At 36.2% G+C, this 18,867-nt stretch overlaps 4 non-coding genes across 4 annotated transcripts; 2 read left to right on the forward strand and 2 right to left on the reverse strand.

Annotated features, from left to right (window-relative positions):
* Positions 1-12,364: 12,364 nt before the first annotated feature.
* Trnap-agg (transfer RNA proline (anticodon AGG)) lies at positions 12,365-12,436 on the reverse strand. Its single transcript has one exon. It is a non-coding gene; the product is annotated as a tRNA-Pro (tRNA).
* A 928-nt stretch (positions 12,437-13,364) lies between these two features.
* Positions 13,365-13,436, reverse strand: Trnap-agg (transfer RNA proline (anticodon AGG)). Its single transcript has one exon. It is a non-coding gene; the product is annotated as a tRNA-Pro (tRNA).
* Positions 13,437-13,909: 473 nt separating this feature from the next.
* Positions 13,910-13,981, forward strand: Trnap-agg (transfer RNA proline (anticodon AGG)). Its single transcript has one exon. It is a non-coding gene; the product is annotated as a tRNA-Pro (tRNA).
* Positions 13,982-16,858: 2,877 nt separating this feature from the next.
* Trnap-agg (transfer RNA proline (anticodon AGG)) lies at positions 16,859-16,930 on the forward strand. Its single transcript has one exon. It is a non-coding gene; the product is annotated as a tRNA-Pro (tRNA).
* Positions 16,931-18,867: the final 1,937 nt, after the last annotated feature.

The following is an 18,867-nucleotide window of genomic DNA, read 5'->3' on the forward strand; positions in this document are numbered from 1 at the left end:
CATCTTTGGTTTCAATTAAGAACTTATCCCGTATCCATGAAATTAAACAAACCAGAAAGTTTTCTCCCGCCGTAAAGGATATGGCTCATGTACTGGATAGTGGATCAGACCTCGGCTGGTATCGTGGACTTCCTGCGTCCAAACTGACACAAAGGGAGATAATGGTGTATTCATTTATCATGTATTAATCCTGGAAAAGGTGAGAGCTTAAAGGGATATTACAACATGAACCAAGACGAGGGGGCTTATAAGTGGACAAAAAGTATGATCAACTCATAATATGGCAAGTAGGACGTTTAGTGATGATCATCAAAATTAGAAAGAGTGTTGCGGATTGAGAAACACCAGACCAGAGTGAACAAGATTCAAGACATTCGGGATTTGACACTTTAAACTAATTTACAAATAATTATGAACGATCCTGATGATGAACCCATTTCCGAGAAGCGAACTATCATAGTTATCAATCATGTATAAATAGTGAATTTATAGAAAACACTGGAACAAAACTGATTGTGGGTGTATAGGACTAGGCCATTAGAACGTCGATTTGAGAACGGAAGAAACCCGACAGCGATGAGAAAATCACATCCCTGCAACATCGGCATGATATCTTGTCTTGTCTCTTTCCAACTCAGTGTTGCCAGTCTAATTCATCGCCTCCTTAAGGAAACGATGAACTCACGAGACTCACTTGACTCCGGAAAACATGACCTGTTACATGTTGGGCTTTTTTATTTATTTATTTATTTATTTATTTATTTATTTATTTATTTATTTATTTATTTATTTATTTATTTATTTATTTATTTATTTATTTATTTATTTATTTATTTATTTATTTATTTATTTATTTATTTATTTATTTATATAATTCTGTATGTCTATAATTTTAATGATAAACTAGTCTTGAATTTATTAAATTGGGCCTTCACAAATTATACACGACCTTTTACAAAACAAACACCAATAGAGAGCAAAATGAATCACCATTTTCATAAGTCTATAGGCCCTAACACATCGTGGTGTTAGTCGTATTTGTCAGTTTGAATGAGCGTTTTTGTGTTTCAATTGTGTTATTTAATTCAAATTGATTAATTACTTTTCAGATAGCTCAAATGTGTGCATTTAACTTATTTTCATAATTAAAATAACTTAATTTTGCCCACAATGTCAGTTACGACTTATGTCTTGTCCCGAGCACTTTTTATACAATTATGTTTTTTGACTACTTGAATTATTCTTTAAATCCTTGTCGGAAAAAGATTATAACATTATTTTCATCGCTACAGTGTTATTCGGCAACCCAAATGTATGACAGAAGTAAGTAATCATGGTAATGAAGCCCATCTTCATTACTTATCATCAGTGGCGTAGCTGGGATTTTTTTCCAGGGGGGGGGGCAGGCCTGTATAGGGCAGGGGCCCAAATCCACCGAACAAAAAAATTTGCCGCCCATTCTTCAAAAAGGGTGACCCAATTTTTTTTTCGGTGGTTTGAAAAAGGTGAAGAGCAAAAAGAAAAAAAAGAAGGAATACAAGGGATAGCGACTTCATTTTGATATAATATAATATATAGTTCCATTTTTTAACAAAATTTTAAAATTGTTCAAATTTTATCCGCACCTATCGTTGGCCTATGGATTCTCTCTTTCTCTTTCTTTTCCCCTTTTTTCCATCTCTCTCACTCCTTTATTATTTTGCCCTGCGCTAGGAGGGGGCGGGGCCCAAATAGGCATTGCCAGGGGGCAATTGCCCCCTGCCCCCCCCCGGCAGCTACGCCACTGCTTATCATGCTTATAGTTATACAGGTCGATAGTCCGAACCCAGGAGTCCGAAAGCCCAATGATTTTAGTTATAAACCTTTAGTTAATTTCACCCTACTCCCAACCTCTGACCCTATAACCCTATAGCCTAATGCTAACCCTAACCTTATCCCTAACACGAATTCTGACCTTAAACATGTTAAAGGCCCATTGATTTGTTCATCCGGAGGATCGTAAAAATCATTAAAATTGAGGTTTTGGCACATTTGAAGTGTCATAGATGTGCTAACACAGCCTGCTGGTGGTTAAGCCGAAAGCCGGTGTATCAAAGTGATCAAAGACAAATGAGACATTTTACATGAATCTGTAAGTTCTAGAGAACGTAACATGTATTTGAATGCACGGGGCTTCAACTTTTTTTTAATACTGCTGTTTTCCTTGTATTTATAAACAATTTCAATTTTTTTACATCTTCGCTGGGATCACTGAATGTGTCTTTAAAGTGCCCTATACACTAACGTGAACTCTTTTCGGACCATATAATGACCCTTCTGACTATTCATGCTTTTGGGCTGTTCAATATGGGGTAATTATATGATATTTTTGTTTTTGCGTGCGACATCATGGACATGAAAGCTATCAGGAATTGAATCGGCGAATCGCAAATCGGTCGCAAGTGAATGTGCACTCATGGTGGAAAGAGAACGAATTAGAGAGACAGAAAGAAGCTGAAAGACAGTCAGATTAAAGAAGAAGAAAAGGAAGGTAACTAAATGAATAGTATATTGAGGGAGAGAAAGAGAGAGGGACTCGAGATAGGAGAGAGAATTTACTGCACGTAGACCTATTATACATGTAATACTTGTCGTCTACTGTAGACAGCATGTGTCCTTTAAGGCGACGCTCCCTGAAAGCAGTCCATTAGAAATTCAAATACGCGATAGTTGCCGTTGTAAACTTTTTTAAACTTTACTTTATAGTCGGTTAATTACTGAAATGCCCTGAGACATGCTCAAAATATGATACAAATTGAAACTCATTTCATGGCTTAAGGAGTATTTCGTGATTCTATCATTTTCTTATAAATATGTTTCAATAAATATCCACCGTCCACGAAAAAAAACTTACTCTCAAAATTGCAGTTGATTCTTATTTTGCGTTTGCGAATTATACATGTCATGTGTATTTGTTGAAATTGTTTGCACGCGCACACAAACATTATCATAATTTATAGTCAGAGGTTTCCGATGGTATAAAAATCTCATCATTTTTTTAAATAAAAGTGGGAAGATGAGGCTGTGGATCACTATATGCCCCTTTCAGCCGTAAACATTGAACTCGTCATAAGGGACTCTTATAGGTGAAATATTAATCATAATGCTTAAGAGGTAAAAATGATGTGACTATCTACTGTAGATAGCACATCACATGCAACTTTCAGCTTATAAATACACACGGAAATTTCAAATACATGAAATGAGTACAAAATATCCAAAATGGCTCAGATGACGGTGATCAAATGGACAGTGGTTCTTCAGATCAAATTTCTCATGTTAAAAGTATCCGAAATCTAGCAAGAAGCCTAAATTTAGTAGGAATAAAACATAATTTGGCAACAAGACAGGGTATCACCGTGAGAATTTATACAAGTTATGACGTCAATACAAGAAGAATATGATATAGCTTGGTTGCTAGGCAACGCAGCATCCGTCCTAATTGTGCTCTCTCCACGTGCTAGATGTCAGTCATTAATCAGTTGTATGTCGGAAGTTTCATCTCTCTCCGTCTCCTTCTTTCTTTCTCGGATTCCCTCTTCTATTAACCTTCCGGTTGCTCGGTCCAACAGTTAACACTATCTACTTTGGTATGCATCATAACGAACATTTGTGATTCTGTCAACAGCATCTGCTCCTGGAGCATAAGTACTTTATTAACCCCATAAGGCAGCTATCAAAAAACTGATTGTCCCATTTGAAATTATGGGAATCACTTAGGGGTCACTAGTGAATTGCGTCCAAAAGGGTGTAATTTTATCATTTTATAGGGCAGCGTCGCCTCTTTTTCAAAAAGGGGTGCTTTTGAAAGCCATCGCACTTTTTCGGGTACACACGCAGAGCCGTTGTTGCTAGTTGACTTGGAAATATGAAATGAATGGCAAAATCAGTTCAATTTAATGTTTTGTGTAAGAAAAGTAGTGGTCTTTCTCTAATCGTGGCTTCTCTTTATCTTCTACATGAGACAAGTTATATAACTGGCCACGCGTTTTGAACTCGCCACCCAAAAATGGTGGTTTTGTTACGCTTTTCCAAATCGAGACTCGTTCAAACTGTTATATCTATCTCTGCTTAAACAAAAGGTATTGAAGTGTGTTTGGTGTAATTTTGTAGCTAAATGAGTGCCCTAACAGACCTCCAAAGGAGAATTGTTTATCAGCTAAGATAGTGGAGTTAGAGTTGTTTGAGTTCAGAATGACCGAGGTGGTTGATGAGGCGGTGGCGGATGAGGCGGTGGCGGTATGTGCAAAGTCTATGGGAAATAAAGATTTTGTGTGTGCACGTTGAATCAACTGATCATATCTTTGCATCCATATGGGCTACAGACATTGTTAAGAGCTCTTTTGAAAGATGGTTAATTCTGCTAATTGTTTTTAATCATTTTGAACTCTTTATGATTGGTTTAGTCTATAAAATGCAAACTGTTATGTACAAAACTACCCGTTTTCATATTAAACACTGTAGTAAGCAATACGGATGTCTTCAAAATCTAAAAGTTGCTGTCAAATTTTTAATTACTTATCCTATCATAGTCAAAGTTTACCGATTTTTTGAGAGGAAATTTGATCAGGAATCTAAATATGGACTTACTTTTTTTTTTTGTATGGGTTAGGGGTAAAATGTTTCAGTTCAAAATATGTTGAATTGTAAAAAATTTGAACATATTTTGGGACACCCTGTATTCAAGATTACCAAACAGCTGTGATTTTTTTCTTCCACAGTCAGGCTCCCCTAACCTCTAACCAAATTAATGTTGTTTACTTTCAGTTTATAACTGCAAGTTAGTATTAAGCAATGCATTAAGTGACCCATTTTTTATTTGATTTTTTTTTATTCCACCCTGTATAACTTCAAGGTCACCCTGTACAATAAGTTGAAATGTGTATATTTAAATTGCTTTTGCCTTCAGCTTTCCAAAAATGTATACTTTTGTTAGTTTAGGGTTGATAGTTGTGGAGGTATAAATTTGAAACTTGATTGGTGTAAAAATTCATAATATTTGTGATGTAACGCTAAGGGTGGCGAGTTCAAAACACATGGCCAACTATAATACACCATAGGGTAGTTTTGCGCCATTTAGGCCTATAGGTTACAAAATTGACTGCTATGCCTGTGAGGCTGTCATACGCCCCGGGTACATTTCAGAGGTTGCTGGACTGGGCCTTAGATTCGAACCAACAATCTATTGATTTGACAATGTTGACTACACGGCGATACTGTTCGAAGGTGTCTTTTGCAATATTTTAAAGATACACACTAGTATAAGTGACGCTGTATTGAATATACAGCGATACACATTGGATATCAGCAATTATTATAGACATGATATAGTATACTAGTATAATAGTGCCGTTATGAGGCAAGAAAACAAATTGTGCTCCATGTTTACAGCTTGTTGACGAAATCGCAAATAAGTTCATCACAGGGTCAGAGAATCATTTGTATATCAGCGTCGTTTATATATTGTAACCTCCATTGCAATTTTTGCATATTTCGAAGATGTTTCATTTGTTTCCTCGAATAACCTCATTTCTGGGAGCTCCACTAGCATGCATGCAGGCGGCTTGTATGATATAGGAATTAATTTTCAACATATAAAAATACCGCAATCGCTAGTTCTAAGGTTCGCTCAGTCCGAAAATAGTGTTCGCTAGCTATAGCGCTAGTCCGAAAACTGGGGTTAGTTTTAGGGTTAGGTTACCAGCGAATTTAAGGACTAGCGACCCTTAAGACTTGGAATAAATAGCATGAGTTCCGAGTTCCTCACTTCTTTTCTCCTCCTTTTCCTATTCTTTTTTTTTAAACCAGTTGAAAAGTTTTTAAATAAAGAAGCGAAACTCAGGCAAACTGGAACTATAACAAAGAAGAGAAAAATCAGAACCATTCTTTAATTTTGTTATTATGATATCAAAAAGTATAAAATATACCATTTATGAATAATAGTATACTCATTTAGACTTCCGTTACCTATAAAAACCATTAAAAGTGACAAACGAGCATTAAAATGATTTTTATGACTGGTTCTCGTCCAGTCATTGGCTTCCGGTTAAAGAACGCATAAAGTTTAAACTTCTCACCATCATATTTCAGTGTGTGCATGGGTTAGCTCCAACTTATTTGCAGGATTATGTTCATCTTTATTCATCTGTTAACACCAGACATCATTTACTTCGTTCTTCTCTTGATACAACCAAACTTCACATTCCATATACAAATCGCTGCCTAGGGGATCAGGCTTTCCATGTTGCTGGCCCACGGATATGGAATACTCTTCCACAACATATCCGTGAGGCCCCACCCTTAACCGGTTCAAAGAACTCCTCAAATCACATTTATTTCCTGTTGCTTAATATTGTTTTTGTTTATATTCCATTTGCATGTTTTTGTAGCGTAAGTTTATTGTAGCGTAAAATCTCTTGTAATGCGCTTTGGTATTTCATGATAAAGCGCAATATAAATCTTATATGTATGTATGTAATCAGAAACGCAGAGTTCCAATTTAATGAAATATCCTTAATGAGCCATTACATACGCGGCGCGTGCAGCCGTTTCCCACGCATTCAGTCAAAGCCCCAACAAGCTTTCCTGATTATATCTGCAGAAGTCAAATGCCTTGTTTGATAATCCCTTTTGTTCATATTCTCATAAGCTTATAGCTCTGTGATTTGTATTTTATTTTCAATCAATCCTTTGTTTCCCTCAAAAACGCCTAATGCAGCGGAAAGCATTTTCATGTAGGCTATATCAGCCTTTGGGTGTTTTCTGTTTAGCTCCTAGCTATCGGAATGACCTAATAATATTAAACGCAGCGGATAAAAACGCGAAAAGTACAGATTTTTTACACAAATGAATCGCAATGTAGTTTATAGGCACGGATTGCAGACCAGCCTAATCTAAGCCATTTGATCAAGTTGATCATGATGATCAAGGGTTGTTTCGTTTAGTTGAATTCTTCCGGTTCCGTTTACCTCGAACAAACGTGCGCGTTTAAATTATAGGCAAGATACATTGAACTGTCTTCATTGCTATAGCCTAAAGACGCTCTGCTCTTCCTATATTCAGACGTGCGCTCGTTCGATCCACAAAAGTTAGTTTGTCAGAAATTCGGATTTCCATTTTTAACGATATTGGAGGATGGAGATTAGAAAATCGCTCCCAGAATAAATTTCTTGGAACAAATACCGTAATTGCGTGTGTGATTTGTCGTTATCAAGATAAATGAGATTAAACTGGACGAAGCGCGAAATTATTTGCATTATTTATATTTATGTTAAAATCCGTGTTTACTATAATATAAGCATAAAGTCAATCAGATGTTTTGATCAAAGAAATTATCCATATCAGTATAGTAATTTTTCCAGTTACCATGATTCCCAGCTGATGGTACACTATTCTGTTGTGAAATTAGATGATGCGTTATTTACCTGTTTAGGCTGTTTTTCCACAGCGTCAGGTTATTTCCAAAGCAAAAGACAGCTTTTATTATATACAAGATGGTTTGTAAACCGTTGTTGAGTTTTTAAATGTTATGCCTATTGGGTTGAATTATGCTCCCGCAACTTTTCAGAGAACAATGCAGGGAATTATTCCGAGGTTTTATAATTGAATTGGAAATAAGTTGATGCATCCCAATCTTTCATAATGAAATCGAGATCATATGAGACAGGTTTCAAAACTTACGGAATTTAAAGCTCAAGCCTCAAAGGTTTGTTCAGATGGATAGCTACTGATCCAGAGAAAACCTCACTCTCTAAATGTAAAAGAGTGAAATTTTCACTCCCTGTCAAGAGTGAACCGATTTTCACTCTTATCGAGTAAAATTGGCTCCTATTCGAGTGACAAGAGAGTACTATAATTCACTCTAAAAAGATTGATTAGTTTTCACTCAATTAAGAGTGAATTACCACTTTTTTGGAGTGAGAGTCATTTCATTCCCACTCTTTTGAGAGTGGGTTTCAGTCTTTTTAAGAGTGAGAAAGCACTCTTTTGAGAGTGAAATATTTTCACTCTTTACAAAGAGTGATTTTCACTCTTCAAGAACTTGTAAGAGTGAAAATTCACTCTAAAGAGTGAATTTTCACTCTTTAACATTAAGAGAGTAGGTAGGTCCAAGTGTTCCAAGCACGGGATCCAAAGTAACCACTTATTTCTAGATTTTGTAGGCGATATACCTTTGCCATAATCTCACCGTACCGGTAAAGATGTTCCGTTTACTTGGTCTAAAGAGTTTGTAGATAATTTGAAACATTGACCACCAGTGTTGACATTAGAGTTGGTATAGAACCTCCAATTCTTTATACCCTTATACCTTACGTAGAAAAACCCTTGTTGGTAGGCAGTGTAATGTGTGATTCTGAAATATAGATTCAATTTTCGTTAGTGTTGTATAATATGCTTGTCATACCCAATTTGTCTGAGACAATTTCGTTTGACAATGAGATTCTTTCTATTTAGACATGGGATGAGAGTAACTCTCCCCCATTTTCAATTATTCACCGTCTTAACATTTTACCTGTAATCAGTATAGAGTGTCATCAGTGGCGGCACCAGGAATTTTTTTCGGGGGGGGCATGGGGGCAAAGTAAATTGCAGAGGGGAGCAAAATCGACAAATTTTCCTCAAAGTGTGTGTGTGTGTGTGCCCCAGCGCCGCCACGGTCCAATTCGATACTCTAATAAAAATTCCTTTAAAAGGAATAGGGCGAGCAAAATGAATTGTCAAGATAAAGGTGTAGTTCCATATTGATTTAGTCCAAGTAAAATAAAAAACATGTTTCACGTCCAGGTTTTTGAAAAAAAGGAGGAGGAGGGGCCTTTTTATTTTGTATCGCAGAATCGATGTAAATACCCATATTTAGAGCTATTTTAGCGTGCACAATAATGCCTGCAAAAGGAGGAGGCCTCTTTTATTTGTTGTTCTGAGGGTAGGCCCCTCTAATGATCTCAAAACCTTCCAAATTGTTTCTTGTATATTGGGAAGGCTATAGAAAGCAGCTCAACTTCATAGACATAATTTTTTTTAAAGTTATAACTGAATTTCAAAATATAAAAATATAATTGAAGAAACCTCCAAAAAGGAAGCGGGAGGGGACGTGAAACGTGTTTATTTTTTTTAATTTGGCCTAATGCAGTATTACTTCGATTATCACTTGTCATCATTAGCAGAGGAATGAAATTTTGATTGAAAGAATTAAACTAAGGGACGCACCATTTGATACTGAGGGGTAGGAAGTTGGGGTCGGGGAAAGTTTTTTTTCGCCGCTTAGGTTTTTTTTTAGAGTTGGTGGGGAAAGGTTTTTTTGCTCATGTGGTGGGTGAAATAAAAAAAACCCGAACACTTAACATGTTAAAACAAAAGCCATATCTTAAAGACACTAAATCTAAATTGCAAAATAGATGGATAATTTGTTCTGCGTACTTTGATATCTTATTCGGCATGATGCGATTTTATTCTGCTAAGCTATACTCATTTGAATGACAAATGGTCGAGATTCCAAAGTGACAAATTGAGATATTTACTCCTTCAAGGCGATTTCTGCTACCCTTTGTTACGGGTTCAATAAAGCTGATGAACGCCCACTCCGCTGTGATCAATATCGGCGTGTTTGGAAGGAAAATCCAATGCAAATTTGTGTCACTTTTAAAAAGCTCTCTTTTTCACGTTTTTATTCAAATTGTTATAAGTTAGGAAAATAAAGTCGCATAGTACCGAATGAGGCAGAGGGAATGAGGTATCATACACAGAAGAAAATTCTCTATCTATCGACTGCTTTATTTTGTAATTTAGTTTAAGTGTCTTAATAAGAAATGGCTTTTGTTTTAAGTGTTCGGATACTTTTTGGGTGCAGTATATGTACAAAATGTAACCGTCCATGACAAAATGAATTGTAATTTCGGCATTTTCCCTTTTTTGAGATATTGAACAGATAAAATTTCCTCATGATAAGCCTTAGAATGATATGAGCTTATTACACAACCCTGTTGCGTGTTTGCATCAATTGCAACTAGCAAACAATCAGTACGGGGTGGAATAAAAACTAGACCGGCGGTTGCGTCCGGTTTCCTTTGTTCATAACAATAGAAACCGAACGGAACCGGCGATCAACGGCCGGTCGAGTTTTGATTTAATCCCTAAATAGTTTATAGGAAATCCTTTGTTTTCTATTGTTTTTTGAGAGGTTTATTTCAAAATAAACCCTTCTGTTCATTATTCGTGATGGATGGTCACAAAATGTTTACTAAAGATTGCGTACTTTCACACAGGTCTTGTGAAACTAATAACAAAAAAATCGATATATCACATGATATAGGTGAAATTGCAAAACAAAGTTGTGAAGAAAACAAAATCAAAACAACTTGGGTCGTTAAATGGGCTGGGAAAACTTGAACTTCTCAAAAAACTCCTTTAGGCGAATAATAGGCGGGCAATGGGATTTTCCATCTGATTAGAGCAGTAGTATAGAACACCACGCAAATTTAAAATCTGTTTTTGAATTTTACCAGTTGCAGTGAGCGAGCTGACAGCCGGCAAAGCTATTCTGGCGGTATACTGGTGAAAATCTTTATAGTCGAAATTTTCAGCTGTAGTTTTCAAGGCGTGAATCCAACCATCGGAAAGACTGAAGAAAATGAACCGAAAAAAGTTCTGATTTTTAAAGGTGCTAAAAAGCTTTGATTGTTAAGCGGAGGATTATGGTTGAAAAGCGGAATTGCCGTGGGCCATTCCGACAAAAGGTCTGACACCGTGTAAAACGGAAGTTGAAAAATGTTTTTTAGGAAGAAGTCAGTAAAACGTGCGTGTTTTTGAAATTGGCACGTGTGTCAGTGACGATATGTGTAAACTGTACATGCACCATTAAGAGCAGTGGCAGATAGTTGCTAAAATAAAATGCTAAAGATAGATAATGATAGAGGGGGATATCATATATACATACGATGAAATATGTAGAAATATTAATGAAATCTGTATGGGAATGAAATGTAGCAATATGATTGGTATCTCCATCAATTTCGACGTTATTGAAAAACTGCCTCTTCCAAAGGCAACATTGGCTCTTTAGGCCAAGTAAATAAAAAAACATGTTTCTCGTCCCCTCCCGCTTTTTTGAAGATTTTGCATTTTTATTTTTATTTTGCAATCTTTCTGTCATAACTTTCTTTTTATAACTAGCCTTTACAATAGTATTAGTAGCATTTGTGAAGTGTTTTGTGATGACCAGAGCAGAGGGGTTGACATCTAAAAAAACAAATAAAAAGAGTCTCTTCATGGTTTTCAGCTTCTAATCTTTATGCTATTAAAAGGATAAAAAGCGTCTAAATAGGGCAATTTAGGGCATTTTTCAATAAAAATAAACCTCCTATTTTTCCAAAACCTGGACGAGAAACATGTTTTATTTTTTAGTTTGCCTTAAGGGCTGGGGTATGAACGTTTGGACAGTATTTATTGTGGGACATTAGAGCACATCAGACATATCGAATTGCATTCTGAATACGAAGAATGTCATTCTGATATCAAATAATTTTGATTTTTGAAATTCGCAATTTAATACACATTTTATGGCAAATCATTAAAAATTGATATTTTTGATATTTAACAGTACTTGAAGTAAACTTTATAAATCTGATGATTTATACTTAAAGTGTATGTAGGTGGGATGAAAAGCCGACGATCAATTGAAAATTTTGACCTTTCGTATTGAAGATATGGATTTTTTCCCCAAAACACCAAAAAAAATTAGGTCTTTTTGGGAAAAAATCCATATCTTCAATATGAAAGGTCAAAATTTTCAATTGACCGTCGGCTTTTCCTCCCTGCTACATACACTTTAAGAATATGTCATTAGATTTATATAATTTACTTCGAGGACTGTTATATATCAAAAATTTGAACAATATCAAATTTTTATAATTTGTCATAAAATTTGTATTATATTGTGATTTTCAAAAATGAAAATTATTTGATATCAGAAAGACATGCTTCGTATTCAGAATGCAATTCGATAGGTCTGAGGTGCTCTCATGTCCCACAAAAAAATACTGTCGAAACGCAATAAACGCTCATTTTAGATCCCTTAAATGACCAGAATAATAGTTTATGACTTATTTAATATACAATATAAATCTACAAATAATTAATTTGGATCTTGTATGTTGAATTTTGATGCATCAGACTTATTTTATAGGATTTACACTGTTGTGCGTCTATTGGTGAAAAAAAAAGATTATCACATCATGCATTTACGTTTTATCAACGGAGGTGGGTGCATGTTTTCACAACTGTATCTCAATAAATTGTCTATCAAAAATCATGCAAAATTAATTCAATGGGGCTTGTCCGGGAATTGAACCCGGGACCTCTCGCACCCTAAGCGAGAATCATGCCACTAGACCAACAAGCCATATGAGGATCTGTAAAATATACGAACTATAAATCTCATGCCATTTTATGAACTTCGTTATCGAAAGTACAAATTCAGCAAAAAATAAATAAGTAAATAAATAAATAAATAAAAATAAGAAGAAGATTCCTTAACATTTTCGAAAGTTGTCAGAAAACGTTTAAATGTCGGATAATGATGAAGGTTACTAGTATTCTAGAATCAGTTTCATCCACAAATCCACATGGTGTGATGTACCAGGTGTTTACGCAACAGATGCAGATGTGATATATGAGGCATTTTCTGGAAATTTTAAAATGCACTCAACACATTATTTTGAATGGGGCAAAGATCAATATGTATTTTGTTTGTTAGTTTTATCAATAATCAATATGTTAATGCCTTAAATTATGTAATAATTTGCTAATATTTTGCTAAAAATGAATGCATATACAAAAGATATTTTGATTAGCCCTCCTGATAATCTTACTAAAACATCCTCCTATAATTTCTAGAAAAATCCAGACACAGTGTATTCCATATTACAGCACAATGAAGCAAGTATCACCGTGAATAGGCCTACTGCACATAGACGAAAACGATCGCCGACACACGTAGGCCTACCCGTGGCTTGCTATCCCCGATCATGTCCTTCGCCAATCACCCCTGTTCGGTATTTTTTTTCATTTCTTTAAATTTTTCTTTCCTATGTCAGTTCTAACCAGATAAATATAATTTCAATGAACAAACATCGTATACGGTAAATAATAAAAGTTAGGCCTGTTTGGGCAGGGAAATTTGAGCTTGGGTTGGGTCTACTCTATGCAGGCCTAAGTCAAAAGTGAAAAAATAAATGATCATCACATCATGCATTAACATTTTATATCAGGGGGAGGTTGGTGTTACATTTTCAAATTGTCTACCAAAATCATGCAAAAGTACTATCACGGGGCTTGTCCGGGAATTGAACCCGGGACCTCTCGCACCCTAAGCGAGAATCATGCCACTAGACCAACAAGCCATATGAAGAGTTATAAAATATACGAACTATAAGTCCACAACAATATGCCATTGACTCCATTATCGAATTAAGGGGTGGGGGTATGAACGTTTGGATAGTAATTTTTGTGGGACATGAGAGCACATCAGACATATCGAATTGCATTCTGAATACGAAGAATGTCCTTCTGGTATCAAATAATTTAGATTGTTTTAAAATTCGCGATGTAATACACATTTTATGGCAAATGATTAAAAATTAAGGGTGCTAGAGGTCCTGGGTTCAATTCCCGGACAAGCCCTGTTCTATTTGAATGTATATTGTAGGCCTATTTTATAAACACTTTCTTTTTTTCCGTGCATTAAAAGTGTTTAAAATGCTAAACACTGTTTTTGTTTTTTCTTTCTTCAGTGTCATGTATTATAAATGCATGATTTTGTTTTAAAAAGTGTTTATGTTAAACACTAGTGTTGCAGTATATTTATATCGGACATGGCTTGTTGGTCTAGTGGCATGATTCTCGCTTAGGGTGCGAGAGGTCCCGGGTTCAATTCCCGGACAAGCCCGTATATACCATTTTATTATATAGGGCCTATACATTTTTTATATATGCAACATGTATAATAATATGATGATCTTTTTAGGCAAGTGTTTAAATACTAAACGCTGTTTTTTGTTTTATCTGTCTTGTCCATGCATTATCGGCTAGGGCCTATTCCAGAAAATAAGCGCACACCGCACCGCCTATAGAGGAGTAACTTTTCAATCAAAGAAATGTCCGGATTTCCAAGTCTGCTTTCTGAAAACGACTGGAATTCTATCCAGTTGCCAATGTTACTGGAAAGAGCTTGGAAATGCAAGTGAATTAATGAAAAATCACGGGATTGTCCGAAATGAGCCCCCAAATTCCGGATTTCTGACTCGACTTTGAACTGGTTTTCTGCTCGATTTTTCGCCTTTGGATACTTTAAGAGTCCAACAATCACGACTGGACAAAAGTCCGGAAATACGAACTCCTCTATCAGAGGGGTGTGCATCTATTTTCTGGAATAGCCCTATGCAGCATTGAGCTATTCCAGAAAATAAGTGTTATAGAGGAGTAACTTTTCAATCAAAGAAATGTCTGGATTTTCAAGTCTGCTTTCTGAACGACTGGAATTCCAGTTGCTAATGCATGATGCAGTCATGTCTACAGTAGAATTCACCACGACCTTTGCAGGACTTAAACCCCATTAAAAGCTATTAAACCAAGATAACATTGAAAACAGCTCAACTGATTAAATCAGATCAGATCTGGTTGTGCACATGTGTCTGTTTTACCTGTGCGGTATCGCAATGAGCTGGTATTATAGTTTCAGTTGGGTAACCGATTATAAAGGAAACGCATGAACAATGGTATGTGGGCCTTTGTTCGCGAAATGAGACAATGGTCTGCTTATTGTTAACCAGTATTCTTGAAAATGAGCAACATCATGATTGTTGACTTAACACGGTTTGGAAATAATTTCTTCATATTTTTTGGTGTTATCTGTCGTTTACATATTCTTCCTAAAACACAAAAGTGCGAATACTTCCAAACACCTAAATTAGCTAAAAATTTAGGACATGTTACAAAACTATATTTTCTAGAATTTCAGAGAATATTTTAAATGTAGCTTGTACCGTTTTTTTGTGGCATCCTTCAGAAGTGAGCGGTCCGTTACCAATATTTTCGGTCAAATCTCCATTCAATTAACACGGGGAGTTGGTTAGCTATATGAGCTAGCTTGCCCTCATTCATATTTTACCAAAGTGCGAATATTTCTGAACATCTAACCTAGCTGTAATTTTAGGTCATGTTAGAGAAATATATTTGCTAGAAGTTTGGAGAATACTTTAAATATTGGCCGGTTATTTTTCACACAGTGATGTTAACTAGGCAAATGCCTATACTTCTAACATACACTATTTGTAAAGGTCGCGCGTCAATGGTGAGAGCACTGTGTATTGTGTATAGGAAAACGGACAGTAACTGCAGTAAGGTCACTTGAAAAAGCTTGGTAATCCTATTAAATGAAGGAAAAATAACGGTCACTTTGGACACTTTAAAATTCAGGATTTCCAACAGTCACGACTGGACAAAAAGTCTGGAAATCCGAACTCTTTTATAGGGGTTGTGTATCTATTTCCTGGAATAGCCATTGTTTTAGAAAAGTGTTTAAATGTGCTATTAAAACACTGTTTTTGCATCTAGTGGCATGATTCTCGCTTAGGGTGCGAGAGGTCCCGAGTTCAATTCCCGGACAAGCCCGGTTGTACATGTATTTTGTACACATAATACATTTTCTTTCTTGCCGTACCGGTACATTATGTAATATTATGATTTTTTAACGATTTGGCCAATAAAAAAATATTTAATATAAAAATTATAATAAAGGATTATAATTGAACTCAATTAGGTGACGTTATAGTAAGCTTGGAGCCTGTCACATTTTTCACGCTGTTAATGACCGCTTTCGGTGTCAACGCTCTCTCTCTACACATAGTACCCAAGATATACATTTATTTTCAATATTATATTATGAGCCCACAAGAAAAGGAAATCTCGTCTTAGCCTAGTAAATAAGGATTTAGTATTTTCTCAAGCCGTAACAAAGCTTTAGGGCTGTTATGATTTAATTTTAACTCTCAATCCAACATTAGATTTGTACTGTGTGCTATAATCGTATACCGCATGGGTGGATGGGAAACCGGTTGCAAATAAGCAAAATAAATAGACGAATAATACGTTTTTAAATTTCAGGTTCTGTTAACTTGGTTTTTGTATACCTGGATATTGGGCATCCATGTGAAAACTGGAGCAACAGCATCAAATAGTCATAATACCTCAAGACAAGGACAATCCATGGACACGATACACTCTTAAAGGCTTATTCAGTGATCCCAGCAAAAGTGTGGAAAAACATAAAATTGTGTAAAAATTTCCTAAAAGTGAAGGATATAAAGTCATTCAAATTTGACCTCACAGATGAATTCATCAAGTCATTGTCATTCTAAAAATGTACACTTTTATATTCTTTAGAACAATAAGCCTAATTGGCAGATATGAGGCCCAAAAGTTTCAACAATTCCAGGGTGAAGACCACACCCTTAATGTAAAAGAGTGAACCAAAAGAGTAGCTGTACTTATGGACTTCAAAAAAAGTGATTTTCACTCCAAGATAGTGAAATTATCCTCCAGAAATTTCGCTCTTTCAATGAGCCATGAGGACCACTCCGAGAAGCAGTCCCTAGGCATGCTAGAGTGGACGTTTTAAATTCACATTGCATCCCAAAAGAGTGATTTTTTTTATTTTGCATTTTCTATTTTGCATTTTCACCCCTGATTTTCATTCTTTTGAAGTGATTTTCGCTCTTTTAAGATTAAAAATACTAAAGACTGTTTTTGAAGGTATAAGAGACATGGCTTGTTGGTCTAGTGGCATGATTCTCGCTTAGGGTGCGAGAGGTCCCGGGTTCAATTCCCGGACAAGCCCGGAACTTTTGTATGCATTTTATTTTCATAAAATACATTTATTTATTATGTATAATAAAAAAAAAGTCTCAAATTCCAATTTGGGAGCGCAGCGAGCAAAAAAACAAACAAATTTGTTAAAATGCTTTTGATCAAAATTTTAGGAAGAATGTTCACTTTACGCAAAATCGCCCCCGGGAAAACGGTCCACTTTTTCCAAATTCGCACCCTCCCTCCCCTAAAAAATCCAGCGTACGGACCTGGATCATCCTGGTTATATGGTTAGATCATAGATATGGTTAGATGAATATAATTGATAACTTTTGTGCGAGCCGTGTATTAGCAAATAAGCTTGTTAGGATAACCTGGACCTCGCTGACCCACTTTTTAACCAAATCGGTCAATGTTATTACAGCTAGGACATGGTTGAACTCCATGCATTTTAAGGATCACGGTGCCGGGTTATTGGCAAATTGAATTATTTTCATAGATTCGAGTTCATATGACTTCCAGCGTCCCTTTCTGGAAAGGAGTTCTAATAGCGACCGAATGGTGTACCGTGTTTCGGCATCACAATGATAATATATGGCGAAGATGTTGCAACTTGCTCAAGTTGCACTATACTATAGCTGCAAATATATTTTTCAACATGGAATGGGAAGTTCCCGGCAGAAAGTTATGCTTATTTGCCAAGGAGGACACCCTCGATGTTTTTTTTAAATTCTGTAGGCCTACTTAGTAAATTAACATACATTGCAAAAATCAAGGTGTTCGACACAGTGACACGGATTGGCGCAGTGGCGTAGCCAAGAGGGGGTGGATGGGTGGGGGAAGCTGCCCCTTGTAAGAAGTCTTGCATCCCTCTTGCCCCCATCTGGATGCTGGCCGCCCTGCTATTTAAGATTTTAGGCCTTTTTAGATCATTTTGACCATTTTCGTCAAAGTTTTCCCCCTTAAAAGTTGCCTTGTCCCACCTCCCCCTTTGCCCACCCTCTGAAAAAGTGCTGGCTACGCCACTGGATTGGCGACATACCCGGCGACATAGCGATCTGCTATGGTCAAAATTAAAAGGGGCACATCATGTCTGACAGTGAAAACCTGAGACGAAAATACGTGGACACGGGACTGACTGCAGATTCAGATTCAGATTGAACTTTATATTTAGCCATGGAGGACCCATACATACATACATACATACATACATAAAGGTACTTCAACCCTCGCTTCAACCTAGGTTGTTCTTCGACTCAAAGCCGAATCCGGCGCGAGTTCAGTCAAATAAATGAAATTGTGAAATGTAAAACTTTCAATTATAGAACTCACATTCCTAACGCCCGGTTGATTTTTGAGGGGAAGGAAGAAATGAAGGAAGGTAGGAAAGAAAGAAAGAAAGAAAGAACGAAAGAAAGAAAGAGCGAAAGAAAGAAAGAAAGAAAGAACGAAAGAAAGAAAGAGCGAAAGAAAGAAAGAAAGAAAGAAAGAAAGAAAGAAAGAACGAAAGAAAGAAAGAAAGAAAGAAAGAAAGAAAGAAAGAACGAAAGAAAGAAAGAAAGAAAGAAAGAAAGAAAGAAAGAAAGAAAGAAAGAAAGAAAGAAAGAAAGAACGAACGAACGAACGAACGAACGAACGAAAGAAAGAAAGAAAAAGAAAGAAAGAAAGGAAGGAAGGAAGGAAGGAAGGAAGGAAGGAAGGAAGAAAGAAAGAAAGAAGTTCCGTCGCCATATGAATGTTCGCATGATGACGCAATCGAATCAAGTGGGATCATGACCTGCCCGTGAATAATTATGCTTCTGGAATTGAGGTTGTTTAATGTTTGGTACAGTTGGGGTTAAAGGACTCGGATACAAATGGAATCGGCTATACAAGTCTGCTATATGGACTGGAGATTTAAGCATTAAAGCTCTGTTTACCCAGTTGCCCTTTCAACACCGCGGATCAAAGTGTGCCCCTCACCATACT

Source organism: Amphiura filiformis, chromosome 9 (assembly GCF_039555335.1).
Source record: "Amphiura filiformis chromosome 9, Afil_fr2py, whole genome shotgun sequence".
Lineage (NCBI taxonomy): Eukaryota > Metazoa > Echinodermata > Ophiuroidea > Amphilepidida > Amphiuridae > Amphiura > Amphiura filiformis.